The sequence below is a fragment of the Rhinolophus sinicus genome, linkage group LG09 (assembly GCF_036562045.2).
Source record: "Rhinolophus sinicus isolate RSC01 linkage group LG09, ASM3656204v1, whole genome shotgun sequence".
Lineage (NCBI taxonomy): Eukaryota > Metazoa > Chordata > Mammalia > Chiroptera > Rhinolophidae > Rhinolophus > Rhinolophus sinicus.
Window position 1 is genome coordinate 88,673,079 of NC_133758.1, and position 19,538 is coordinate 88,692,616.

Consider the following 19,538-nt stretch of genomic DNA (forward strand, 5'->3'; position numbering starts at 1 on the left):
AAATTATTTAATATTTAGTAAATAGCATATAAATCGATATTACTCGGCTTGGGGGACTTACGTTATAGTTTTAAGAGTTGCTCCCTTAAGGGACATCAGTACAATGACGAGTAACTGTATTCGAAACTAAGTAGTTTTTGAAGAAAAGTTTTCACAGTCTTGGAAATAATGTATAAAGTATTAACACCTGACTAAGGAAATTTACGTTAAAGGTGTTTTTGGATTTGTTTGTTTGTTTGTTTGTTTGTTCCTGTTTAAAGAATGGAGCATTTAAATGTGAGGGAATTCAAAAGAATGAGAACATTTTGGGCTTTGTAGTTTAGGAAAATAGAAGGATTAGAGTTTCTTGTCTGAAGAATGAGGGAAAAGAAAAAGGGTGGAAATTTTCAAACGTGATCTCTGAGAATCTTCTCAATATTTTTAATTTTCTCAGACAAGCTTGAAACCATGAAATTAGCTTCTTTATCATCCATCGTTTCAGTTCCCCCTTTGTAATATTTTATTCCACCCCTAGTCTTTTGCTTTCCATTCTTTGATTTGTGAGGAAAAGGACTCATTTGATATGGTAGGCAGTGGGATTCTCAAGTAGAAATAACTAGCAGAATTTAGAGATGAGGGCCTGGACACTTAGAAATGGACACAGATAATTCAAAACCATCTTTATGGAGGAGTTGGGTTCACAAATGTCACAAGTGTGGAGGTGTAGAGTATAAAGAAAGAAGGTTAAGGGTCTGAGGACATAGTTCTTGGAAATGCTCACAAGGCAATGAGAGAAAAGTAATGGACTCACCTGGGGGCAGGCAATAAGATGCGGGCGTTAACATTATACTAGCTATGTACCATATGCTGTGTGTTTTCTATCCTGTGTTTCATTTAATTCTCACGAGAACATTGTAAGATTGCACAGATGGGGAAGCAGAAACTCAGGGAGGTTAAGTGACTTACTCAGTGTCATAAAGCTAGAAAGTGTTGGAGCCAGGTTTCTAACACAGGTTAATTTGTCAACCAATCTGAGCTCCAATTTTATGGTGCTGTTAGGATAAATGGAGTAGTATACGTGCATGTATCACCTCGTAGAGTAACTGGCATGGTACTTAAAAATGTTAGTTATTCTTTTTAGATTAAATAAAAGAACCTATGTTTTATTGCATATGTTTGATGCTGACACCAGCCAGAAACATTATTCATCGTTCACAACTGTGAGAAAGAAGAGGTGCCAGAGAAAGAGCAAAAGCTAAGAGAACAGAAATAGTCCAGCCTTAGACGCCAACAGAAACACTGTTGTAAGAAAGGAAAAATTGTTCACAGTATCAGGTGCTAAAGAGCGGTCACGGAGAACAGTACTGGCTGTCGGGACGTTCCGATCATATGGTAGAGGAGGAAACTCAGGTATCTTTTAGTTAAGAAGAGTGAGATGGAGATAGGTTAAAGGGTGCTGGGTAGGTTTAAACATGCCTGTTTCTTTGTCTGTAGATGGAGTTAATATAACCTAACTTAGGATAATGTTATATGACTAAATGTGGTAACATTTGAAAATGAATATGGCAATACACCTGTGAGGTTATTAGTGGTAGATATAGACAGGTTCATTTGTAACATTTACAGTATCTGAAGCAAATATAAATGAAGACTGACCATACATGTATAAATAAATTAACAAACTAATTGCATAAAATACATTTTATCCTCTTAATTTGACAAATACATTTTTATATGAATCTTGGAATTCAGGTTTGAGCTAAGAATTCCTGAATTCTTCAGAGTTACATGCCAGAATGGGTCTGCATGGGCCTAGCCCACCCCGCCTCTGAGCCTAAACCCATATCTCTTCTTACCCCACACTCCATTCTGTACCGTGAAGGGTAGCTTTACACATATGTTTGAACCCCTAATCCACTCGTTCACATTCCATTCATTCTCCCTCAGGAAGTCAGACCCCGGGACGAGGTCCTTGCAGACCTTGGAACAGATGTTGTGCTGCTGTTTGGGCAAGGAGTTCCTTAGTCTGGATTACTCAGAGCATAGTCACGGCAGAAGCGTGGGTTCATGGTGTGGATGTCTCTTTGGCCCTAAGATCTCTTCACCCTGTGGGGAGGGGCGTAGCTAGAGGAGGGCCAGAGCTATTTCCCCCAAACCTTGAGATCCAGGGTATTGGCTTCTCTTGCCTGGGTCTGCATGTAGATCGTTCGAGAAACCTGACATTGAAAGGCAGGGCAAACATTAGCCTCATTTAACAGGGGACCTACTGAGGCCTAGAGAAGTTAAGTAATTTATGCATGGTTATACAGCTAATAAATAATATGAAGAGATTTGAACCCAGATTTGATAGATTACGAAGCTTTTTCTTTTTCTCCAGTTCCCTACTGCCTCTCCTATTACAGTAACCATTAACGCGTATAGCACTTAACCTAGTGCTTGCCTCACAAGCATAAGAAATGATTTTGCCCTTAACTATCTATTAGTTTAATTAACGATACAGGAGATGAACCTATGAGATGGTTTGTACTATCACATTCATTCCTCATGGATTAACTCTTGAACTCTTGGAGAGGGAAGTGGAAGTTTTTGTTTATTTAGTGGGAGTTACTGTGTTTCCCCAAAAATAAGACCTAGCCAGACCATCAGCTCTAATGCGTCTTTTGGAGCAAAAATTAATATAAGACCCAGTGTTATGTTATGTTATGTTATGTTATGTTATGTTATGTTATGTTATGTTATGTTATGTTATGTTATGTTATGTTATATTATATTATATTATACCTGGTCTTATATTTAAATAAGACCTGGTCTTATATTAAATTTTGCTCCAAAAGACACATTAGAGCTGATGGTCCGGCTAGGTCTTATTTTTGGGGAAACAAACGGTATTAGAAGGAAGGTGGTACACTCAACTTGGTTCACTTATTAAATACTTAGGCTCTCTGGTTTTGGTGGAGGGCATATCTAGCATTTTCTTCCTGTTATTTTTCCATATTTCAACTACCTTAATTATTGAAGGTTAGAAATACAGTTCTTAATGTTTAGTGTACTTACACTATGGGCCTTTTAAAAAGAAGTAACATAGTGTTATGAAAGAGACTGTGGACTTTGGAGACAGATCTTGTGTGCAAATCAAGGCCCAGTGTGAGGGAACTTTTTGGGATGATGAAAGTGTTGTATATCTTGATAGAGGTTTTGGTTACATGGGTGAATGCACTTATTAGAACGTACCTAAGTATACACTTGTGCGTTTTACTATATAACTTAACTTTTAAAATAAGAACATAAACAAATACTGAACTTGAATAGGATGTTTAGGGGTGAAGCCTGCTATCTGCAACTAACTTTGAAATGAATCAAATATAAGCTCAATTGATGGATAGATGGATAGATATGTGATAAAGCAAATGTACCAAAATGTTAAATGTAGAATCTAAATTGCTGGCTTTATGAATACTCACTGAGCAGGTTTTTCAACTATTCTATGTGTTTGATTTTTTTAAAAAATAAAATGGGGGTGGGAAAAGTCATGGACCACTGAATTAACTGCTGTGTGGCCCAAACTTCAGTTTTCTTTTCTATAAATTGAAGTTAATAATATCTGGTTTGCACATTCACACATTTATTCTGAGGACTAAAAGAAAAAACTTCACATTTTTAAGGCCAATGAAGAAATGAGTTGCTACCAGCTTATTGGAATAATCTGTGTAGCTTAATAGAAAGAAAAACTAAAACCGATTTGTGGAATTTAATGTTGCTTTATTATATTAACCTTGGGGGTACAACCTTTTTTAAACAAAAATTTGTTACCAACTTTTAAAATTCAACTTGTAGTTAAGGTTACTGTAATCAGACAGTAGTGTTCCCTTAGTTTTCTCCCTGTAGTCTGAAGTCTAAAACTTCATCTCTGGACAAATTTAAAATTCTGTGTGTGGGGTTTTCAAATGAGAAAGTGACACATACTTTTTGTAAAGTGGTCAAACAATAAAAATATTAGGTTGGTGCAAAAGTAATTGCAGTTTAAAAGGTTAAAAATGCAAAAACCACAATTACTTTTGCACCAACCTAATAGTATAGAACAATAATCAAAGGCGTTTCGTCTGATTTCCCATGTATAGTAGTGATTAGGGTTGTTAACAAATATTCACACTCTCCTTGGTACGTGGTAGGATTATACTCTTCTGCCCATTTGAAGTTAAGTGTGGCCATGACATTAGCTATGGGAAGAAGCTTTAAAGAGCTGGTGCACCAAAACCAGACGAGAACACCACAATAGAAGAAAATTATAGACCAATATCTATCATGCACATAGATGCAAAAATCCTCCATAAAATATTAACAAACCAAATTCAGCAGTACATTAAAAGGATTGTACACCAAGATCAAATAGGATTTATTCCAGAGATGCAAGGATGGTTCAACATCTGCAAATACATCAACATAATACAACACATGAACAAAATGAAGGATAAAAATCGTATGATCATTTCTATAGATACAGAAAAAGCATTTGACAAAATTCAACATCTATGATAAAAACTCTCAAGAAAGTAGGTATAGAGGGGACATACCTCAACATAATAAACACCATGTATTACAAGCCTACAGCTAACATACTCAATGGTGAAAAGCTGAACGCTTTTCCTCTAATCAGGAACAAGACAAGGATGCCTACTCTCGCCACTTTTATTCAACATAGTACTGGAAGTCTTAGAGCAGTTAAGCAAGAAAAAGAAATAAAAGACTTCCCAATTGGAAAGGAAGAGGTGAAACTGTCACTATTTACAGATGACGTTGATAGAAAACCCTAAAGACTACACCAAAAAACTGTTGCAGCTAGTAAATGAATTCAGTAAATTTATAGGATACAAAATCAATATACAGAAATTTGTTGTGTTTCTATACACTAATAATGAACTGTCAGAAAGAAAAATTAAGTAAACAATCCCATTTACAATGGTGTCAAAAAGAATAAAATACCTATGAATAAATTTAACCAAGGAAGTGAAAGACCTGTACAATAAAAACTGTAAGACATTGATGAAAGAAACTGAAGATACAAATAAGTGGAAAGATATTTCATGCTCATGGATTGGAAGAATTAATATTGTTCAGAATGTCCATACTACCCAAAGCAATCCACAGATTCAATGCAATCCCTTTCAAAATTCCAACAGAATTTTTCACAGAAATAGAACGAACAATTCTAAAATTTTATGGAACCACAAAAGACTTTGAATAGCCAAAACAGTCTTGACAAAGAACAGCAAAACTGGAGGCATAATGCTCCCTGATTTCAAACAATGTTACAAAGCTACAGTAATCAAAACAATATGGTATTGGCATGAAAACGGACACATAGATCAATGAAACAGAGAGCCCAGAAATAAACCTATGCCTGTGTGGTCAAGTAATTTATGACAAGGATCCAAGAATATACAATAGGGAAAGGACAGTCTCTTCAATAAATGGTGCTGGGAAAACTGGACAGCCACATGTAAAGGAATGAAACTGGATCACTATCTTACACTATACACAAAAATCAACTCCAAATAGATTAAAACTTGAACATAAGACCTGAAACTGTAAAACTCCTAGAAGAAAACATAGGGGATAAACTCCTTAACATCAATCTTGGCTACTTTTTGGATTTAACACCAAAAGCAAGGCAGCAAACATAAACAAGTGTAATTATATCAAACTAAAAAGCTTCTGCACAACACAGGAAGCCATCAACCAAATGAAAAGGAAATCTTACTGAACGGGAGACAATATCTAAAAATCATATCTGATAAGGGGTCCAAGATATATAAAGAACTCATACAACTCAATAGCAAAAAATCCAAACAATCCAATTTAAAAAATAGGCAGAGGATCTGAAAAGATATTTTCCAAAGAAGACGTACAGATAAATGGCCAACAGGCACATGAAAAAGTGCATAAAGTAACTAATCACCAGTGAAATTCAAATCAAAATCACTGTACGATAGTACCTCATTCCTGTTAGAATGGCTCTTATCAAAAAGACAATAAGTGTTGGTGATGTGCTCGCTTCGGCAGCACATATAATAAGTGTTGGTGAGGATATGGAGAAAAAGGAACCCTCATACATTGCTGGTAGGTATGTAAATTGCTGTAGCCACTATGGAAAACAATATAGAGTTTCCTCAAAAAAGTTAAAAAAGAACTACCATATGATCCAGTAATTTCACTTCTAGGTATCTATCTGAAGAAAATGAAAACACTAACTCAAAAAAGATATATGCACTCCCATGTTCATTGCGGCATTATTTACAATAGCCAAGATATGAAAATAACCTAAGTGTCCATTGACAGATGAATGGATAAATAAAATAGAAAATGTCATACACACACACACACACACACACACACACACACAAACGAGGTGCCAAAAAAATGCGTACACATTTTAAGAAAGGAAAACTGTATTAAAATTGTAATAATCAATATATACCGATAACAAAAGACGAATTCAAGTCACATTTGACTTCTGCAATTGCAAGAGGTTCTCAAAGTGGTTGCCAGCAGCGTCCAGACACTTCTGATTATGGCGAACTACTGCTTGAGCAACATTGACCAAAGTGTCCACTTGTATACATTTTTTGGCACACCCGGTAGGTAGGTAGGTAGGTAGGTAGGTAGGTAGGTAGGTAGGTAGGTAGAGATATCTCACAATGGAATGTTATTCATCCATAAAAAGAATAAAATCTTGCCATTTGCGACAGCATGGGTGGACCTTGAGGGTATAATGCTAAGTGAAATAATTCAGATAAAGACAAATTGCATATGATCTCACTTATGTGTGTAATCTAAAAGCAAAATAAAACAAAAAACCCAAGTTCATAGGTAATAGAAAACATGTTGGTGGTTGCCACAAATGGGTAAGTGGCATGTGAAATGAGTGAAGGATGTCAAAAGGTACAAACTTCCAGTTATATATAAGTCTAAGGGATTTGTAATGTACACCGTGGTGACTCTAGTTAATACTGTATTGCATATTTGAAAGTTACTGAATAAAGCTTAAGTTTTCATCACAAGAAAAAAAAATCCCACAACTGTGTGGTGACAGATAGTAACTAGACTTACTGTGGTGATCATTTCACCGTATCCATAATATCAAATCATTATTTTGTATACCTGAAATTAATATAAAATATGTCAATTTTACGTCAACTTTAAAAAAGCTGGTGCATTCACTCTGACAAACAAATGTTTATTTTAGTAATTGTTTTTCTTAAAATCAGGAGTGATTCTTCATATGCAAAATGCCATTTCATCATTGAAATGAATATGTTGTTTTGACTCATAACCTATAATATGGTGAATTGCTTTAATAGATTACTTAATTGGTTATGACTATATTTATGGAATAAACCCTATTAGTTTATGGAGTTCTCTTTAATATGAAATAAAAAGAATTAATAAAATGAAGTGTTTAACATGTATTAAATATGTTTCAGTATTCAGAAATGAGGTCTGAAGTTTTTTTTTTCCTTTTCTATAATGTAGTCCTTAGATTAGTGTTAGACTTGCTTCATAAAATGATTTTGCAAGATTTCCTTCCTTTGTGCTACAGCATGGTGTAAATATCATCTCAATTATCTGTTACTTGGGTCTGAAAAAATTTTACTTATGAAACTGACTCGCCTGTTATGTTTGGGGATTGCAGCTCTTTAGTAAATCCCATTTTTTTCCATGGTTCTTAGCCTCTTAGTTTCTGTTTATTTAGTTCAATTTTTTCATTTGTTTTGCTAAAATATAATCTATTTCATCCAGATTTTCAAGTGTATTTGCATAGAGTTTCACAAAGCACTCTTGTGTAATTCTCTTAATTTCTTACGTATATTCAGTTTTGTTCTCATTTTTTAATATTGCATATTTGTATTTTGAGTGATTAAATTTATTAGGTTATATAGTTTTTAATTTTTTTAAGGTGTTGACTTTATTTTCCTGTGTTTTTGTGTTTTACCAGTTCATTGCTTTCGGACTTTGCTCTACCATTGCTTTTCTTCTACTTTCCTGTTCTTTTTCTAGATTCTGGGGATGACTGCTCAATTTTTGTATTTGTGATACTTCTTGTTTAGTAATATAAATGTTTCATTATGCCAAGACTCATCCTCTGAACTCAGCTTTGGCTAGTGTATAATGTTTCCATTATTTATATTTTCAAGATATGCAATTTATTTTTTATATTCTGTTTAGCATATCAGAGGTCTTTGTTTTGTTTTGAATTTCTAAGTGGTTAAAGATTCTTTTCCTAGTAAAAATTTAATTTCTACTTTTATTATAATTAGAGTATGGAATTATAGGTCTTTGGAAACTTCTTGATATTTTCTTTGTGGCCTAACAGATAATTCATTTTTTTCTTAATATTCTGTGTTTGAAAAGGAGGTACAGTCTTGTCTTTTAGATATAGAATTCATTATATGTTTATTCAACCTTATTAATTATATCATTCACTTTCCAAAAGGGCCCCCCCCCCCCCCGCCCCAGCCCCTTTTTTATGTCTTTTTGTTCTGTCATGAGCTGGCAGTTGTTGAGTTAAAATTCCTGCTGATACCTGTTTTCAGTGGTCATTGCCTTATGTATCTTGATAATATTATAGGTGTTTAAAGATGTATGTCCATTGTATCTTCCATATGGTTGGTATTATTTATTATCACAGAATACTCCTTATCTTGATTAGTGTTTTTCCCCTGAATTTAACCTTTTCATGATATAATATTGTAAACTCTGTTTCCTTTTCATTGGTCAGAAGCTGTGGTTCTGGAATCTGACTGCTTGGTTTTGAATCTTGGCTCCAGCATTTTCTAGCTTTGTAATTTAGGCAAATTACTTTACTTTTGTGCCTCAGTTTCCTGATTTGTTAACGGGTTATTATACCTCATAGGATTGTTGTAAGGGTTAAATTAAATTGAGTTAATGCATTTGAAATGCTAAGAGTAGTGACTGACAGTTATTGTCAGTAAGTAATTGCTGTTATTATTTACATTTACTAGCAGAGAGGGGAAAAGATAGATGAATGTTTGGATATTGGTCATGGTATTGTTGATAAACACCTGGAAAGAGGAACTCCAAAGGAAAATTTCTTCCTCCATTTTTCCCTCCACCTCTCTTTCCCATGGTTTTTATTTCTTAGTTTGTTATTGTCATTCCATTCTGGTAATGCTTGCTTATTGCTGAAAATAATTCACTTTGAGCCATTTATTTATTTATTTTGGGAATCATCTGCCATATTTCTTCCCTATTAGGAAAAATATGATAATGGTGAGCCTGGAAATTTTTTTTAAAATGTCTGATGGATAATTGAGGTTTTGTTTTGCTGTATGTAAGTCCTTCCACTTTGACTACCTACTTTCCTTATTTATCTTCCTTCTAAAGTTGATATCAGAGAAAGGTTTTAGTACTTTTCTCATTTACCTCTTTTATTTGAGAGGTGATAGATGAGATGGTTAGATCTTAAATGAAATTCTGCATGCTTTTTCTTTCCTTTCTCCAGATGGTGTTTTGCTTTGGTATTTTATTGTTTTAAATTAATTTTTAAAATTTAAAGTATAAAACATTTAAACATGCCAAAAGGTCCATAAAACCACCTCTGAATTTATTTTTCTTAATTTTGAATGGGTGGAGTTTTATGATCCTACCTCTACGCCAGTATCGCTCCCTAGAAATCTATTTTTATTTATTTTTAAGAAACAGATCTAGAATCATTCCTTAGCATTTGGCTTTAGTCACCATTAGACAAAGTCAACAACTCTGAACTAAAAGTATATAAATTCCTTGCTATTTTAATTCTATTTAAAATGCTCTATCCTTTTCTTCCCTTCATGAAAGGAACTTGTTTGGGGAGGACTTTAATCAAAAGAGTAGATGTCGCACCTTAAATAGTGATAGGTATAAAGGAGAACTTTCAGTTTTAGCACTGTGATCAGAAACTCATTTCCTGACCAAAATCATACTTGATACAGCTGTTTGGGTTTCCTGCACCCAGTGGAAGAGCTTGCTGTTGAAGTTTAAGAAGCAGTGGTTGCTAAACAATTTGGTGGGGGGAGGAGGCTTTTCTTGAAATGGAAGCAAGTCTAATGATTTAGCCATCTTGGTCTGTTAGATTGCATTGCAGGGATCTAAGTTGTTTTTATGGAGCCGGTTCTTAACTGGTTGTTGAGTGAATGTATAAAAGATTCCTTCCTGTACAGGATCACCTTTACTTTTTCGTTCAGCCACTAGCTAGTTAAAAGACAGTGGATTGTATAATTCTAGAGTTGAACAGTCCACACCAAATCACCTTCCTAGTTTAGCGAGTAGTATTTTTGGCTGCCAAAGGAATACAGTCAGCTGTGTTGATGAAAAATTTAAATACATGATTAAAATGTTTACCATTTTATTTATCACATTTAAATACTATCTCTAAACTTACCAGAAACTCAAAATTGTACTTACAAATTTTGAAATATGTGTTCATTTGATTCAAAAGCAAAAGGTATATAGCAAAGAGTCTTTCCCATACTTTTTTTACCCATATACTCAGTTTTTCTCCATTCTGAGAAGCATTTAACAGGTAACAAAATTAACCTGTTTTTCCTTTGTCTCTTCCCATACCATTACCCCTATGCTACATCTAGGGAAAATTGTGAGATAGATGAGGTTGTATTTAATTGAAATAATGCTCTTAGTCTTCTCTTCTTGACTTTTGTCGTCTGGTACATTGGTTCTCAACCTGTTATATCTTACAACCCATCTATTTTCTGTCAAAAATCCGGTGAGAGTAATAGACAGCTAGCATTTACTTAGACATTTGTTAGACTTTTTAAGCTTTAAGAACTTAAGAGTTAAATCATAGTTAAGGGTATAGTCTGAGAAAGCCATATGCCTTTCAAGTTATTAATTATATTTTGTATAAACAAATAATTGAAACAGAATGTATCATATTGGTAGGAAACTAGTAAAAACTAAGTAAGAAGAGTTCTCTGTGCTGTTGGAATTCTCACAGCTTTGGGAGGATAACACTAGTACCCACTGCAACGATGATGACATAAAATACATAAAATAATCCTTGTTAATCTTCTCGCGGAGTATCTAGGACGTAGTAAATGTAAGAAATGTTAGCTGCCTTTGTATTAGAATCTGTGATGTTTTGTTGTCGTCAGGTTTATGTATAATAATATTGAACTAAGTAGACAGAAAAAGGCATTATTACTAGTATCAACAATTGATTACCCAACTATGAACATTGACTCTGGATTAGTAGGAAATGGCATAAACGTGATACAAATAGCTCCAGGGCATGATAGGGCTCTGAAACTCAATAAAACAGTTCCTGGAAGGTTGCTGTCAGAAGTAGCTGTCGGGGCCTACTGTGCAATCTTATAAGTAAGAAATGATACTTCAGATTTATAGGTCCAAGTATGGGAGAGTGCACTTACATTGTTATGGAAATGCCTACTTCCTGCGTCATTATTTAGGGGTTCTGTTGATGATATTCTTGCCAACAGTTGAGCACTATTAATTTTTAGGATTTCAGAATGGCGTGGAAATATTTTTGGCAGTTATCTATCTAGTAGTCACCTGTGTTTCTGATTGTCAGGTACGAGAGATTTTAAAAAGCATTAAAAGCTATCAAGAAACAATGAATAATTTATCTCTTACTAATTTAGAGGCAGTTACCCTCCAATGTGATTGTTAAATGTATTATTCACGTATTTGGGAATGTTACTTTTTTAATTAAATTTATTAGGGTGACATTGGTTAATAAAATTATATAGGTTTCAGCTATATATTGCATTGTGTATTTCACCACCCAAAGTCAGTTCTCCTTTTGTCACCATATATTTCACCCTCTCCTATTGCCCCTCCTTCCCCTAAAACAGTAAAATTGCTCTAATTCTTTTACATGTGGGGATACATTTTTTGAAACAGCAACCAACGCAAATTATAATTTAAAAAATTGTAACACCAAAGAATAAATACATTTTAATACTCTCTAAAAACTGAAAATTAGATCTCATTTGATTTTAAATTGATCTTTAATAGTAGTAATAGCACTTGTTAGAATGGATATTGTGAAGTGCATATACCAAATATTAAATTGAAATACTGTTTATATAATACTTTAATTCCTCATATAACCATCTTCTTTTGGTTAAAGCAGAAACTGATTATTTATCAGAAGTCTAGTAACTGTTTCTGTAAGAATCCAGAGAAAAATGTTTCTAAGGTACAGTTTATTTTATGTGGCCACTTCAATTCCTTTATTAAATGTTCTCATGATGACTTGAGAAAGCAGATTGGACTGATTATTAATGTACGGTGCCCCTTAGCCTTTTCTGTCATATTAATCAACTAGTGCTTGTATTTGATTTGAAATGTGGCAAGAAAAGCATGACAGAAAATAATTATTTTTGAGAAAATACAAATAATGCCTGGAACTTCCAAGTTCAGGAATATATGGCATTTTTTTAAATTGAAAAATAAGGTTGATTTATAATTGCCTCTTTGACTTAAATAATTTTCTTAAGTTTTACTGAGATTTAATTTATATACCATGTACTCCACCTATTTCAGTGGTTCTTAATATATTCACAGAGTTGTACCATCATTGCCATAATCAATTGTAGAACATCTTCATAACTTCAAAAAGAAACCACTGTATCCATTAGCAGTCACTAACAGTTTTGCACCAATCCACTTGCCCTCAGCTGTAGGTTCCCACTAATCTACTTTCTGTCTCTATAGATTTACATATTCTGAACATTTTATATAAATGTGCTCATAGAATATGTGACCTTTTTGTATCTGGCTTCTTTCACTTAATATAGTATTTTTAAGCTTCATTCATGTTGTGGCTTGTATCAGTACTTTATTCCTTTTTATTGCCAATTAATATTACAGGGTATGAACATACTATAATTTATTTATACATTCATGAGTTGATGGACTGCTGTGAACATTTGTGTTCAAATTTCTGAGTGGTCATGTTTTCATTTCTCTAGGAATTGCTGAATTATATGGTAGCTCTATGTTTAACCTTTTCATAAAAACATTTTTATAGATATTTTTCCTTCCCATATTAAAGTGTACCATGAAAGGCATATCGAAACTGAATTATAACTTCCTGTCAATATTCTCATCAATAACTTTCCACTAATAGTTCTGGGTGTTTGACATTTTAGTGACCTTCAGTTTTCAGTTACTTTCAATACTTAACACGTTGCATACGGCGGGGTTTAAATCCCTCGTGAAGATTCTCGTGATCCGTATGCAACGTGTTAAGTGTTTTGGCTTTTCTAACTCCTCTATCCCATAGCCAGTAGTTGATAATCTACATATAGGCACTTACAATTGTGAGAAAATCCCAACCTTCGAGTCAAAGGGAAACCCTGGCTAGTGAAGAATATTTTATGTCTTCTGTACTAACATCCTAACATGTGATCTACTGTATCATAGTAGCTCTGAGGTTTGTATTTGAAGTTAGGATTTTTCTAATTCTATGTTGGGCTTTTTCAGAATAGATGTACGTCTCCACTTACCAATTCTATAGCATAGCTCTCTTGTCTTTCTTTAAAACCAGTTTCTGATTTTGAAAACAGTAGTCACTGTAGAAAAGTTAGTTGCTTATATTCCTAACATCCAGATGTAGCCATTTCTAACATTTTGATGCATATCCTTTTATATTTTGATTATTTAAATTTAAAAGATAAATTAAAAACCATTTTAAAAATAGAATTCAGATGATAGTATAGGTAGTGTTTTGTAACCTTTTTAATTTAGTAGGTTATACTATTTTCGCATGCCATTAAATATTCCTAAACATGATTAAATCTTTTATTTTCCTGATATCTTTTTTTATTCAGCTGAAAAAAAAATACTATGGATTTACTATAGAATTATCTAGAATACCCACCATTATATATATTTTGAAATATCTCTTTATAGTCTTTTCTTAAAATGTATTTGCTTATTAAAGTGAGGTTATAGTCCATGTGTTGTGATATTTGTGTGTGTGTGTGTGTGTGTGTGTTATAAGAATGTGCCACAATTTTTCATTACTGTATTGATAGACCTTTAATTTTTTTCCAGTGCTTCTCTTGGTGTACATCTCAGGTTAATTCTTGAAAATATAATTACTATGAATATTCTTAAGGTTGTTGGTACATTTATGATTACTTTTTCTCAAATTAGCATTTCTCACGGAGTAGGGCAAATTATTTCATTTTACTGTGTCAAGCACAGATGCAATAGTTGATTCCTGTGTTACTTCCTGTTTTCAAAAATTTGCAATCCAGAGATTTACCACCAAGACCCTCCCTCCCCCTCACCTTGGGAAATATAGGTTCTGAATAAGTTCCCTGGTTAATAATCTAGAAAATCACAAATCGTTACTTCACAGACTGCCAGTTCAGTTGTGTGTTGAACATACTGCGGGCTCAATAGGCATGGATTTTGTACATTTTACTTAAATTCCCAGGCATGTTAATCCTTGCTAAGGGCTACTGTTTAATGGTCCTCAGTAAAGAAAACTCTCTATCCCTATAATTTTCTACATGGCTCCAAACAATATTTACATTAGCTTATGTTAATTTCTAAAGATGTAAATGTATGCCAATTGATATTCTACTTGTTAATGATATTAGCCTACAAGAAAAATGAGTAGGTATATGGTCAGCATGGAATCTTGAGTGCAGAATCTATTTCTTACTCGTTTTTATTTCCTTAATCTAACAGTGATTTTCAAACTTTAGTTTGCATCGGAATAATCTGGATAGCTTGTTAAAACACAGGTTGCTGGACTTTAATCTAAAAAATTCCTAATTTAGTAATTCTGGGATTGAGCCTGAGAATTTGCATTTGTAACATGTTCACAGATGAGGCCAGTGATGCTCATCCAGGGACCACATGTTGAAACGGGTCTAATACAATGAGCACATAACTAGGTTTATAATAGGAGTATAAAAAATTTGTACGTAAATGCTGCTATCACTGAATTCCTAATGGCTTTTTTCAGCTGAACTCTTCCTTTTCTGTACTCTTTGTTTCCAAGTGAAGCAGCTATTTATATTTATGTCTGGTTATAAGACTATATTTATATATAGTTACCAGAAAAACAAAGGATAATAATATTAGAATCATAATCTTTTTGTGCTCCTTTTAAAAGTGTCATCGGTATACACTTTTCAAAATGGTCTTCTAAGTTAAAAGTTGAAAAAGTTTTAAAATTTTTATTAGTCAAAACACAACAAAATTTCTAAAACATGTATTCATAAGTAATGAAGACTTTCTCATTATTTTAAAACTTTTTAAAACTTAAAATCAATCTATAGTTATAATTAATTAATTAGCTCAAATATCATTGATTTTCAAGTAATTCCATTTCATTTGTTGCCAGGTTTATTACTACTTTAATACTAAAGATCATCTAAGTACTGTAAAATAATTAGCAGTCAATAATCATTTTCATAAGAGATTATAAACTACAGTAAATTTCAAGGGCAAGGATGAACCTTACAAAAATAAATTTTAAACTTGTATTTAAGATTTAAATACATTTTAAATAAGTATAAGAGAATATTGTGAAGTTATTCTTTTGTTTTTGTGGGGTTTTTGGAAGTGATGTTAGGCTCTTACATATTGAAAATAAGTATTTTCTTGCTAGGAGTTAGTTTGATCTGTTTTGAAATTGATAAAACAGGAAAGTATATTTGTCCTTGCTGGTTTATGAATAAATATGTAACATAAGTACCCATATTCACGTCTGATAAAGGACTGTTATCCAGAATATACAAAGAACTGTTAAAACTCAATAAGAAAGCAAACAACCTGACATTTAAAATGGACCAAAGATCTTAATAGATACCTCACCAAAGAACATGGCAAACAAGCATATGAAAAGATGTTCTACATTATATGTCATCAGGGAAATACAAATTAAAACAATAATGAGATGCCACTACAGGCATATTAAAATGCCAACATTCAGAATACTGTCAACTCCAAATACTGACCAGGATGTGGAGCAACAGGGACTCTCATTCATTGCTGGTGGGAATGTGAAATGGTACAGCTGCTTTGGAAAACAGTTTGGCAGTTTCCTACAAAACTAAACATACTCTTACCATATGATCTAGAGTTCATGTTCCTCGGTATTTACCCAAAGGATTTGAAAGTATATGTTAACACAGAAAACTTCTCATGGATGTTGATAGCAGCTTTATTCATAATTGCCAAGATTTGGGAGCAACCAAGATGTCCTTCAGTAGTTGAATGGATGAATAAAGTGGTCCATCCAGACAACAGTCTTTTATTCAGCACTAAAAAGAATGAGCTATCAAGCCATGATAAGACATGGAGGAACCTTAAACGTATATTACTCAGTGAAGGAAGTCATTCTGAAAAGGCTACCTACTGTATGATTCCAGCTCTACGACATTCTGGAAAAGGGAAAACTCTAGAGATGGTAAAAAGGATCAGTGGTTGCCAGGGGTTGGGCTTGGTAAGGAATGAATAGGTGGAGCACAGAGGATTTTTAGGGCAGTGAAAATACTCTGTACGATATTATAATGATGGATACGTGTCACTGTACATTTTCCCAAACCCATAGAATGTACAACACCAGGAATGAACCAGAATGTAAACTATGGACTTCGGGTGATAACCACATGTTACTATAGGGTCATCTGTTGTAAGAAATGTACCACTCCGGGGAAGATGGCTGTGTATGTTTGAGAGCAAGGGTTACATGGAAAATCTCTGTGAACCTAAAACTGTTAACCTAAAACTGCTCTTAACAAATAGTCTTAAAATCAAGTGCGCAGTCCCGTGCAATAGTACTGTTTTCTGTGTATTTCACTCAGAGAAGAAGCAGTTCTCACAAAGGAAACCAGCGGTAGGAGGATGAACCTGGGGGTTGGAGAGAGAGATAGCTTCATGGGCTGCACTTTGGATGATTCTGAGAGTTGAAAATAAAAAATGGCCTCTTCCACCTATAAGTAACCTTTTCACATAGAGAGAATTTTTCTAGCCAACCACCATTCTGTCAACAGTCTTAGAGAGAGGCGTTGGTTCTGCGTTGCCCAAGTGTCCAAAAGGTTCATTTTCTCTTCCTTGGTAGTCTAAGTGGAGGCAGTTAGAAAAGAAAATTCCCCTAAGGTATGGTGACTAGAGAGCAACTATTATATGCAATACAAATTATTGAGGATTATATTTCCAAGTTTTCTGTGGAGCATGTTAATAAGCGTACTTTAAAAATAAGTGTTCTGGGGTCATGTAAGTAAGAGAAAGAAAGTAAAAGAGGTTTTTAAAAAAGTGTGTGTGTCTGTATGTTTGTATGTTTTAGCTTCTGAAATGCTAATTGCACTGTAGATTGAGTCGTGGAGGTATAATGTACATTATTTCCCAAATTTATTTTACCGTGGAACCCTTTTGTCATATATTTTTACTAACATCCATGAGCAATGTTATAAGTAGCATAGTTCACAAAAATTCTACTCTAGATTAATGGACACAATAAGAGACTAGCTGGAAACAATTGCTTGCTGATATGAAAGGAAAGAACTTTTGCTACTTTGTGTTGTTTTCCTAATTTAAATGATAAAATAGTTCTCAAATACTCAGATTTAACAAATTGGATACAAATTATTTCATCTTCTGTGACCTCACAAGCATGAACTTTGAATAGATTTCATAAACCAAGTAGCCATCTTTTCATTTTACTTTGACTAAAATAACTTGTTAAAAACCAGTGCTTGAATGTATAGAATACTGCTCTCAATAGAACTTTCTACAATGGGAGTAATGTTCCATATCTGTGCTCTCCTATAAGGCAGCCAGTAGCCACGAGGCACATGTGGTTATTGAGCATTTGAAATGTGCTAGTGCAACTAAGGCACTGAATTTTTAGTTTAATTCAATTTTCATTAATTTTAATTTAAATTATTGGTTGTGGCTAGTAGTTGTTATATTGGACAGTGCAGTCTATAGAACATATTTGTAGACTAGAGCATTTTCCATACTATGTAGTTTAAATGGATGTGATTATTAAGACATTACTCTTTGGGGAGTATTTTTTTTAGAACAGTTGAGACTAATGAATACAATTAGACAATTTATATGCGTATAAGTCTACAGTCACATCATTGAGAGTAGTCCGTCGGTGGTTTTACACTTTTAAAAAACTTATTTTAGTAGCCAGCTTCCAGGAACATAAATATTCTTTTGTAGTTGGTTTTTATTTCTTCTGTATAATACTACATTCTGAAATAAATAGGTTTTCACATTCAGTTTTAAGAAAGGAAAGGTAATATGAAGCAAAGAGAGATTCTGTCGAGATAAAAGACCTCAGATTTAGTTCCATTTGCCATTGCAATGCTAAGCTGTATTAAGGCAGTTGCAAACTTTTTGTGGCTATTAATTTATCTCTTATTTGGAGATACGGTTTATGTAAATGTCCTTTGAAAATGTTAGAGCTGTACAAAGTAAAAATAATTAGGGTTATAAGTGTGGAACATGCCAGAAATTTGACTCATTTTCTGTAAATGCACTTTGAGTTTTAAACATTGTGATTCTCAATCATTTGTGGACAAAGGTAATGTTTCCACTTGGTAGAAAGGTGAAAGAATTAAGGTATATAAATTCTCAAAATAAAAGTTTGACTAAAATAAATTTATGATTGAATAATTTTAGAAAAAATGATTATTGAAGATATGATTACTTGGGGGGCTAAATTATTTCAGAGTCGTTTGTCTTATCTAAGACTCAATTTAGGAAATTTTTATAACTAAGTAGTTCTTTGAAAGCAGATTATTTAATATATTGATACCTCTTATCCTTGCACTTGCCTGTAGAATAAAATATTTTACTTTCTCAATTATGACTAAACAGCTTCGCTTTAGTGTTTGAACTGTTTAAGCAGTTTATTTGTATTTTTATTCCATTAGCATTTAATCGTTATTGGTTGCATTTAATTGTTATTGGTTTCATTTTGGAATTTCATTACTTTTAAGAGGTGGTAATTATTTTAAAAGTTGTCCACAAGCATTTTGAATTGTATAAAGTAGAACTGTTGGCTTTTTCATAAGAAGTTATATATAACGTAGAGTCACAGGTGCAGCCTCAATTTAAGCGATGATTTTTTTCAGTATGTAATAAAAATAATTTGTAAAACCATATATATTTATTGTGCTGATCATTACCATTTGTCTTTAACTTGTGGTTTTTACTTTCCCTAATTTACATTACACTGAGTGTCCTCTCGTGTAGTAAGAATGATATTACTACATTCTTACTGTCCTCTCGTGTAGTAAGAATGATATTACTTTAATATTGTTTTTTTTTTTCTCTGTTTTTTTTAATACAGCTACTAAATGGTCTTACTGTTTGGGATTTAGCATTTTTATTACATTTTAGTATTTTATTAATGTTGATGTGAAAAATAAAATGTTTTGAGTAACATTACTTAGAGACATCTTAAATTAATCATGTCTAATTCAGAATAGGACAGAATGCTTTAAGTATTTTACAAAGTCATGAAAATCTTAGTGTTTAAA

The 19,538-nt window shown here is 33.2% G+C and overlaps 1 protein-coding gene across 2 annotated transcripts in view; it reads left to right on the forward strand.

Moving 5' to 3' along the window:
- Positions 1 to 19,538, forward strand: part of GLCCI1 (glucocorticoid induced 1) — a 98,605-nt gene that overhangs the window by 32,562 nt on the left and 46,505 nt on the right. The gene's annotated exons all lie outside the window — the stretch shown is intronic.